This window comes from Mustelus asterias, chromosome 8 (assembly GCF_964213995.1).
Source record: "Mustelus asterias chromosome 8, sMusAst1.hap1.1, whole genome shotgun sequence".
Classification (NCBI taxonomy): Eukaryota; Metazoa; Chordata; class Chondrichthyes; order Carcharhiniformes; family Triakidae; genus Mustelus; species Mustelus asterias.
Genome location: NC_135808.1, coordinates 12327830 through 12337597, shown reverse-complemented (window position 1 = coordinate 12337597; position 9768 = coordinate 12327830). Strand labels below are relative to the sequence as shown.

At 45.0% G+C, this 9768-nt stretch overlaps 1 protein-coding gene across 1 annotated transcript in view; it reads left to right on the top strand.

Moving 5' to 3' along the window:
• The first annotated feature begins 897 nt into the window (after positions 1-897).
• Positions 898-9768, top strand: part of LOC144496857 (uncharacterized) — a 53693-nt gene continuing 44822 nt past the window's right edge. Inside the window, exons 1-2 of the mRNA XM_078217425.1 lie at positions 898-946; positions 2205-2287. The gene's annotated coding sequence lies outside the window, so the exon portion shown is untranslated. The remainder of the gene's footprint in view (positions 947-2204; positions 2288-9768) is intronic.

Genomic DNA, 9768 nt, shown 5'->3' with positions numbered 1-9768 from the left:
AACATCAGGTGTATCCCGCTTCCTGACATGGAGAAGTTGTTTATTCATAGAGTCATAGAGGTTTACAGCATGGAAACAGGCCCTTTGGCCCAACTTGTCCATGCTGCCCTTTGTTTTTAAACCCCTAAGCTAATCCCAATTGCCCGCATTTGGCCCATATCCCTCTATACCCATCGTACTCATGTAACTGTCTAAATGCTTTTAAAAGACACAGTTGTACTCGCCTCTACTACTACCTCTGGCAGCTTCTTCCAGACACTCACCACCCTCTGTGAAAAAATTGCCCCTCTGAACACTTTTGTATCTCTCCCTCTCACCTTAAACCTATGCCCTCTAGTTTTAGACTCCCCGGCCTTTGGGAAAATATATTGACTATCTAGCTGATCTGTGCCCCTCATTATTTTATAAACCTCTATAAGATCACCCCTCAGCCTCCTACGTTCCAGAGAAAAAAGTCCCAGTCTATCCAACCTTTCTTTATAACTCAATCCCTCAAGTCCTGGTAGCATCCTAGTAAATCTTTTCTGCACTCTTTCTAGTTTAATAATATCCTTTCTATAATAGGGTGACCAGAACTGTACACAGTATTCCAAGTGTGGTCTTACCAATGTCTTGTACAACTTCAACAAGACATTCCAACCCCTGTATTCAATGTTCTGACGGATGAATCCAAGCATGCCGAATGCCTTCTTCACCACTCTGTCCACCTGTGACTCCACTTTCAAGGAGCTATGAACCTGTCACATTAGAGTTAGATCCTTGATCAAAGGTTTGGAATGAGTATTTCTACAGCTGATGAGGGCGGAAGATAACTTTTATAAACCTTGCAGGGATTGGTTTAAGACAAACGGGTGAATCATCTAGCCTTTATATGTAGGATCGCAAACGGGAAGTGGCAGATCAGAGTTAGCTGGTGGGCGCTGCGTTGGTTTCAAGACACTTGGGGGTAAGTTTACTTTCAAACATTAAGGGCGTTGTCCAGGAATACTGGCCCATTCTGTGCCTCAGTGTAGCCGCTGCGAGCGTCAGTAACCTGCATCTCTTTGGGGTTTTGCATGTGCAAAACTGAATAGTTTCTGCAGTCAGGGGATAGTCCTGCCCACAGGATTCGCTTCACTTATTTTAAAATCTTTCAATGAATGTGTCACATCGCCGATTATTTTTTAAATATGTGAGTTAGAGAACATTTCTTAGACTGCAGGCTGTCGATTTATTAAAAAATTATAATATAGTAATTGGAGGATTTTTTTGACCCTATTTTAGTGCAAAAGACGGGGTGGGATCTGATTAACTTTGGGAGTTTGTAACTTCACATTGGGATAGGGACCTCCTCCACATTCAGCAGAGGGGTTGAATATCAAGTTGGTTCAAACAAGTGGCACAGTAGGTTAGCCCTGCTGCCTCACAGTGCCAGGAACCCGGCTTTGGGTCACTGTGCAGAATATGCACTTTCTGGGTGGGGGGATTGCCTCAGGCATCACGAGATTCCTGTTTAACATTTCATTGTTATTTCATTAACATTTCGGTTTCCTCCCACATTCAAAGATGTGCAAGTAGGTTGATTGGCCATAGTAAATTGTCCCTATATAAATAAGTGGGATTATGGGGATAGGGGAATGTGGTCTCTGCCAATTTGAAGGGCCAATTGTAATGATTCTCTGATATTGATTAAGAAACTCGTCTTGTCGCCTCGGTGACGCCCACAGGTGAGGTTTCCCTCGGCTAGGATTTTAGCAACGTATAGATATGGGTTTATGTGGTTTCCGGGCGAAATCTCCAGAGTTCATCCCTGTGACAGGGGAAGTCTGTCTTTCACAAGAGTCTATCCAGCCGTTAGAAAAAACCCAGCGCTGTGTATCAGTCTGAGCAAGCCGTCACTTCCGCAGAGATAAACCGCAAAGTACTGCGGATGCTGGAATCTGAAACAAGAACAGAAAAATGCTGGAAAATCTCAGCAGGTCTGACAGCATCTGTGGATCGAGTACTGTGGACAGAGACTCGAAAGGCTGGCTCTACTCTCTCTCCACAGATGGTGTCAGACCTGCTGAGATTTTCCAGCATTTTTTTGTTTTTGTTTGCCCTCATTTCTACATTTCAGTTTGTCTGTATAACGTGCAAGAAACGATGCTTTTCATTGTATACTAATATACCTGACAATAATATGGAAAATCATGTCTTACAAATTTGATTGTTTTTTTTTGAAGGGGTAACCAAGAAGGTTGATGAGGGCATGCAGTTGGTGTTGTTTACGTGGACTTTAGCAAGGCCTTTGACAAGGTACCGCATGGTAGGTGTTGCATAAGGTTAAATCTCTCAGGATCCAGGGTAAGGTAGCCAAATGGATACAAAATTGGCTGAATGATAGAAGACAGGGTGGTTGTAGAGAGTTGTTTTTCAAACTGGAGGCCTGAAACCAGCGGTGTGCCTCAGGGGTCAATGCTGGGTCTGCTGTTATTTGTCATTTATATTAATGATTTGGATGAGAATATAGGAGGCATGGTTTGTAAGTTTGCAGATGACACCAAGATGAGTGGCATAGTGGACGATGAGGGTTATTGAGGATTGCAGTGGGATCTTGATCAATTGGGCCAGCGGGCTGATGAATGGCAGATGGAGTTTAATTTAGATAAATGCGAGATGATGCATTTTAGTCAATCAAACCAGGACAGGATTTACTCAGTTAATGGTAGGGCATTGGGGAGAGTTATAGAACAAAGAGATCTAGGGGTACAGGTTCATAGCTCCTAGAAAGTGGAGTCACAGGTGGACAGAGTGGTGAAGAAGGCATTCATCATTCCTGGTTTCGTTGGTCAGAACATTGAATACAGGAGTTGGGATGTCTTGTTGCAGTTGAACAAGACATTAGCAAGGCCACACTTGGAATACTGTGTGCAATTCTGGTCACCCTATTATAGAAAGGATATTATTAAACTAGAAAAAGTGCAGAAAAGAAGCTACCAGGACTTGATAGTTTGAGTTATAAGGAGAGGCTGGATAGACTGGGACTTTTTCCTCTGGAGCGTAGGAGGCTTGGGGGTGATCTTATAGAGGTCTATAAAATAATGAGGGGCATAGATCGGCTAGATAGCCAATATCTTTTCCCAAAGGTAGGGGAGTCTAAAACTGGAGGGCATAGGTTTGAGGGGAGAGATACAAAAGTGTCCAGAGGGGCAATTTTTTTCAGAGGGTGGTGAGTGTGTGGAACAAGCTGCCAGAGGTAGTAGTAGAAATGGGTACAATTTTGTCTTTTAAAAAGCATTTAGACAGTTACATGGGTAGAGAGAGAGATGGGCCAAATGTGGGCAATTGGGACTAGCTTCATGGTTTTAAAAAAAAAGGGGGCAGCATGGACAAATTAGGCCGAAGGGCCTGCTTCCATGCTGTGAATCTCTATGACTCTAATCAATCAAATCAAATCAGTTTCAGACAGATCAGTATTCCACAAACCAGTCGATAGCAAAAACTTCTTGTTTAAACATTACCAGTGAAACTGCAGGCTGTGTTGTTAAGTGAGTGAAATTGCTACCGTCCTTGTGCACTTAGCGAGTTGTCCTCCTATCTGCTTCTTTCAGACACACTTCAGTGCCTGGTGACACCTTTTTGAGTTGAAGGAGCCCTGGCATTGGATAATCACTGGAAAGCGTGACGAGATCACAGGTCAGGGAGTGTCGGTGTTTCACTAATGATATGTGTTGATGCAGCGCGCCTTGGCAAAATGACCTTCTAATGGAGTGAAAGTATTTTTAGAACGCTTTGTCTAATGATGGCAAAGATTACAATCTGGAAGAATGTACTCACCGAGAAGGAACAAAAGCATTCTCAGGAGACTGCCTCTGTGCAGAAAGAGCATTAACATTTCAAATAAATGACGTTTTAGCAGCCTTATCTTTAATCTAAAGTGGAAAAGAAGCTTTAAAACAAACTGAAAACCACACGGGTCTGTGATAGGGCGAAGACGGGGGGTGATCAAATGGCAAGATTGGGTGGTCCAATCGGGCCACTTTACACCCCAGTTCCGTTTCACAAGAAGAGCATTTTCCGAGGGCATCTATGTCAGTTTCATTTATTTTACCAGTTACTCCTGCTATTTTACATTAGTCCTAATCATTTAAGAAATCCAACTAATTAAAGAAAAACTTATGGGATGTTACAACCGCATTTTAAAAAAAGGAGTGCACCAATTAATCATTTCCAGTTTAATTGCTTTATAGAAGCTTAGCTTCAATAGATAGCAAACAACAAAGGAAGGTACAGCACAGGAACAGGCCCTTCTGCCCTCCAAGCCTGTGCCAATCTTGATGCCGTAACTAAACTTAAAAAAAACCTGCCCTTACTCAGTCCGTACCCCTCAAGAATCCATAGAATCCTTACAGTGCAGAGGGAGTCCATTCGGCCCATCGAGTCTGCACCGACCACAATTCCACCCAGGCCCTACTCCCGCAAGTCCGCATATTTACCCTGCTAATCCCCCTGCCAGTAGGGTCAATTTAGCATGGCCACTCTGTCTAACCTGCACATATTTGGAGTGTGGGAGGAAACCCACGCAGACACAGGGAGAATGTGCAAGCTCCACATGGACAGTCACCCAAGGCTGGAATTGAACCCGCATCCCGGGCGCTGTGAGGCAGCGGTGCTTGCCGCTGTGCCCTCCCTATTCACGTACCCATCCAGATGCCTCTTAAATGTTGCTAATGTGTCTGCTTCCACCACCACCTCTGGCAGCGCATTCCAGGCATCCACTACTCTCTGCGTGAAAAACCTCCCTCTCACATCTCACTTAAACTTTCCCCTTCTCACCTTGAACCTGTGCCCCAAATGAGAAGTCATATTCAATGCAAACAATTTGCCAGGTATTCACGACATGTTTTTATATGTTGCTAAATAGATGAATGGGACACATCCATACCTTAAATTCGACAATAAATATTTAGGTGACTTTACAGGGAGTGTAAATTTCTGGGATGACGGGGTTGTCTTTCGAGAAAAGTTTTGATCGGCTGGGCCTGTACTCATTGGAGTTTAGGAAATGAGACAAAAACAGAAAATGCTGGAAAACCTCAGCAGGTCTGACAGCATCTGTGGGGAGAGAATAGAGCAAACGTTTCGAGTCGAGATGACCCTTTGTCAGAGCTGGAAAATGAGAAGATAAAAAATGCGAAGTGATCTGATAGAAATATGTTTAAGATCCTGAGGAGAAGTAACAGGGTGAGTGCATTTCCTCTTGTGGGAGGGACTAGAATTTGATTTGATTTATTATTGTCACATGTATTAACACAATGAAAAGTATTGTTTCTTGTGTGCTATACAGACAAAGCATACCGTTCATAAAGAAGGAAATGAGAGAGTGCAAAATGTAGTGTTACAGTCATAGCTAGGGTGTAGAGAAAGATCAACTTAATGCAAGGGAAGTCCATTCAAAAGTCTGACAGCAGCAGGGAAGAAGCTGCTCTTGAGTCGGTTGGTACGTGACCTCAGACTTTTGTATCTTTTTCCCAAAGGAAGAAGGTGGAAGAGAGAATGTCCGGGGTGCACGGGGTCCTTAATTTTGCTGGCTGCTTTGCCGAGGCAGCGGGAAATGTAGACAGAGTCAATGGATGGGAGGCTGGTTTGCGTGATGGATTGGGCTACACTCACGACCTTTTGTAGTTCCTTGTGATCTTGGGTAGAGCAGGAGTCTTACCAAGCTGTGATACAACCAGGAAGAATGCTTTCTATTCCCCGTGCTACCAACATTCCAGACCCGCCTTTACCATCCAGCACCCTCTGTCTGAAACCCCTTGAATTTTCCACTGGGGCATTTGTGCACCATGTCATGTTATTACGGCCTCAGCTCCTTCATCAACTCCTTTCCTGCATTCCTTCACTACCCACGCCCCTGCCCTTTTCTGTGACTGTGTATACTTGTGACTGTGCTTGTGTGTGTTGATGATTTTTTAAATATATTCATTTGTGGGACATGGGCGTCATTGGCTGGCCAGCATTTATTGCCCATCCCTAATTGCCCTTGAGAAGGTGGTGCTGAGCTGCCTTCTTGAATCACTGCAGTCAATGCTCTGTGGGTTGACCCACAATGCCGTTAGGGAGGGAATTCCAGGATTTTGACCCTGAGTCGCCACACTCCAGCACCTGTTCAGGTACGCTGAGGGAGAATTTAGCAAGGCCAATGTACCCTAACCAGCACGTCTTTCAGACTGGAAGGAAACTGGAGCACCCGGAGGAAAGCCACGCAGACACTGGAGAGAACGTGCAAACTCCACACAGACAGTCACTCGAGGCCGGAATTGAACCCGGGTCCCTGGCACTGTGAGGCAGCAGTGCTAACCACTGTGCCACCATGCCGTCCTATGGCACTAGGGGACACAGTTTTAAAAATAAGGGTTGTCTCGTTAAAGATGGGGAAGGGAGTTTTTTTTCTCCCAGAGGATTTGGAGTTTGTGAAAGTCTCCACCCATGAGATGGATGGAGGCAAGGTCATTAAATGTCTTTATGGTTGGATTAGATAGAGACTGAAATACACGGATTCTTGATTAACAAGGGAGTCACAGGTTATCGAGGGTTGATGTGAATGTGAACTGGGGGGCCACAATCATTTTAACCTTGATCTTGACCTTGATCAGTCCAAAGATGTGCAGGTTAGGTGGATTGGCCATGCTAGGGGAATTTCACAGTAACTTCATTGCAGTGTTAATGTAAGCCTTACTTGTGACTAATAAACAAACGTTAAAAAAACTTTAAATTGGCCCTTAGTATCAGGGCTAGGGTAGATGCATGGGGATAGGGCCTGGGTGGAATTGTGGTCGGTGCGGACTCAATGGACCAAATGGCCTCATTCTGCACAGTATGATTCTTCTTAGTTAGCAGGTTGAACAGCAGGTCTGTGACCAGTGGTGTTCCGCAGGGCTCTGTACTGGGACCTCTGCTATTTGTGATATATATAAATGATTTGGAAGAAGGTATAACTGGTGTAATCAGCAAGTTTGCGGATGACACGAAGATGGCTGGACTTGCGGATAGCGAAGAGCATTGTCGGGCAATACAGCAGGATATAGATAGGCTGGAAAATTGAGCAGAGAAGTGGCAGATGGAGTTTAATCCGGATAAATGCGAAGTGATGCATTTTGGAAGAAATAATGTAGGGAGGAGTTATACAATAAATGGCAGAGTCATCAGGAGTATAGAAACACAGAGGGACCTAGGTGTGCAAGTCCACAAATCCTTGAAGGTGGCAACACAGGTGGAGAAGGTGGTGAAGAAGGCATATGGTATGCTTGCCTTTATAGGACGGGGTATAGAGTATAAAAGCTGGAGTCTGATGATGCAGCTGTATAGAACGCTGGTTAGGCCACATTTGGAGTACTGCGTCCAGTTCTGGTCGCCGCACTACCAGAAGGACGTGGAGGCATTGGAGAGAGTGCAGAGAAGGTTTACCAGGATGTTGCCTGGTATGGAGGGTCTTAGCTATGGGGAGAGATTGGGTAAACTGGGGTTGTTCTCCTTGGAAAGACGGAGAATGAGGGGAGATCTAATAGAGGTGTACAAGATTATGAAGGGTATAGATAGGGTGAACAGTGGGAAGCTTTTTCCCAGGTCGGAGGTGATGATCACGAGAGGTCACGGGCTCAAGATGAGAGGGGCGAAGTATAACTCAGATATCAGAGGGACGTTTTTTACACAGAGGGTGGTGGGGGCCTGGAATGCGCTGCCAAGTAGGGTGGTGGAGGCAGGCACGCTGACATCGTTTAAGACTTACCTGGATAGTCACATGAGCAGCCTGGGAATGGAGGGATACAAACGATTGGTCTAGTTGGACCAAGGAGCGGCACAGGCTTGGAGGGCCGAAGGGCCTGTTTCCTGTGCTGCACTGTTCTTTGTTCTTTGTTCTTTGAATGACCTTCTCTTGCTCCTAATTTGTATCTTCATGTGAGTAGAGTTCGGTTAGCTCAGTCGGTAGAAATGTAGGTTTAGGGTGGCACGGTGGCAGTGGTTAGCACTGCTGCCTCACAGCGCCAGGGACCCGGGTTCGATGTCAGCCTCGGGTCACTGTCTGTGCGGAGTCTGCATGTTCTCCCTGTGTCTGCGTGGGTTTCTTCCGGGCGCTCCAGTTTCCTCCACACTCAGAAGATGTGCAGGTTAGGTGGATTGGCCATGCTAAATTGCCCCTTAGTGTCAGGGCGATTAGCAGGGTAAATACATGGGTTATGGGGATAGGGCCTGGGTGGGATTGTGGTTGGTGCAGGCTCGATGGGCCGAATGGCCTCCTTCTGCACTGTAAGGATTCTATGATTCTATAATGTAATACATTCGTAATAATCTTCACGTGTCGTAGAATCCCCCAGAAAGAGGCCATTCGGCCCATCCAGTCTGCACTAACAATAATCCCACCTAGGCCCTATCCCCACGCATTTACCCTGCTAATCCTGCTGACACTAAGGAGCAATTTAGCTTGGCCAATCAACCTAACCTGCACATCCTTGGAGTGTGGGGGGAAACCAGCGCAGACACGGGGAGAATGTGCAAACTATTTCTATTTAATTTCTATTTAAATGCAATTTCTATTTACAGTAAAAACTGAGTTAAGAAGCATGCCCCAAATAGATCCAAATATTTTTCAGTTTTAGATTAGTTTGTGACTTTATAAAGCATAAATAACAAAGTTTTAGAGACATGTTTAAAGCATTGGGAAATAACCAATTTGTGCCAATTAGCTGACTATTCCAGTAAAGCTATAAGTTTGTTGTTGATGAAGGAACAACACATTAATCCCTTTAAACTGAAAAAAGTAATATTCGCAAACTCCACACAGTTACCTGAGGCTGGAATTGAACCCGGGTCCCTGGCAGTATGAGGCAGCAGTGGTAACCACTTGAATGCTTGCGTGAACTTGATTTTGGTGTTTATTCTTTGAGTTCAAATAAGTACTTCAATATTTTTTTTTAAAAAAACCTCCCCTTTGCACTCAAATGGTTCTCACCATAAACCTGTTTCTCACCATTTCACCACTCTATCTCTTTCAGCCACAGGGCAGCACTGTGGCACAGTGGTTAGCACTGCTGCCTCACAGCGCCAGGGACCCGGGTTCGATTCCCGACTTGGGTCACTGTCTGTGTGGAGTTTGCACATTTTCCCTGTGTCTGTGAGGGTTTGCTCCGGGTGCTCTGGTTTGTTCCCACAGGCCAAAGGCGTGCTGGTTAGGTGCATTAGCCGTGCTCGGACAGTAGTGGGAACTTGTGTATGGAGTCAGTAGAGATAGGCGAGGTGATGAATGAATACTTTTCTTCAGTGTTCACCAAGGAGAGGGGCCATGTTTTTGAGGAAGAGAAGGTGTTACAGGCTAATAGGCTGGAGGAAATAGATGTTCGGAGGGAGGATGTACTGGCAGTTTTGAATAAACTGAAGGTTGATAATGGCGAATGTTGTTCCTCTGTTTAAGAAAGGGAATAGAAATGACCCTGGTAATTATAGACCGGTTAGTCTTACTTCGGTGGTTGGTAAATTGATGGAAAAGGTCCTTAGAGATGGGATTTATGACCATTTAGAAAGATGGGGATTAATCCGGGATAGTCAGCACGGATTCGTGAAGGGCAAGTCGTGCCACACAAATTTGATAGAATTTTTTGAGGAGGTAACTAAGTGTGTTGATGAAGGTAGGGCAGTTGATGTCATATACATGGATTTTAGTAAGGCGTTTGATAAGGTCCCCCATGGTCAGCTTATGATGAAACTGAGGAGGTGTGGGATAGAGGGAAAGTTGGCCGATTGGATAGGTAA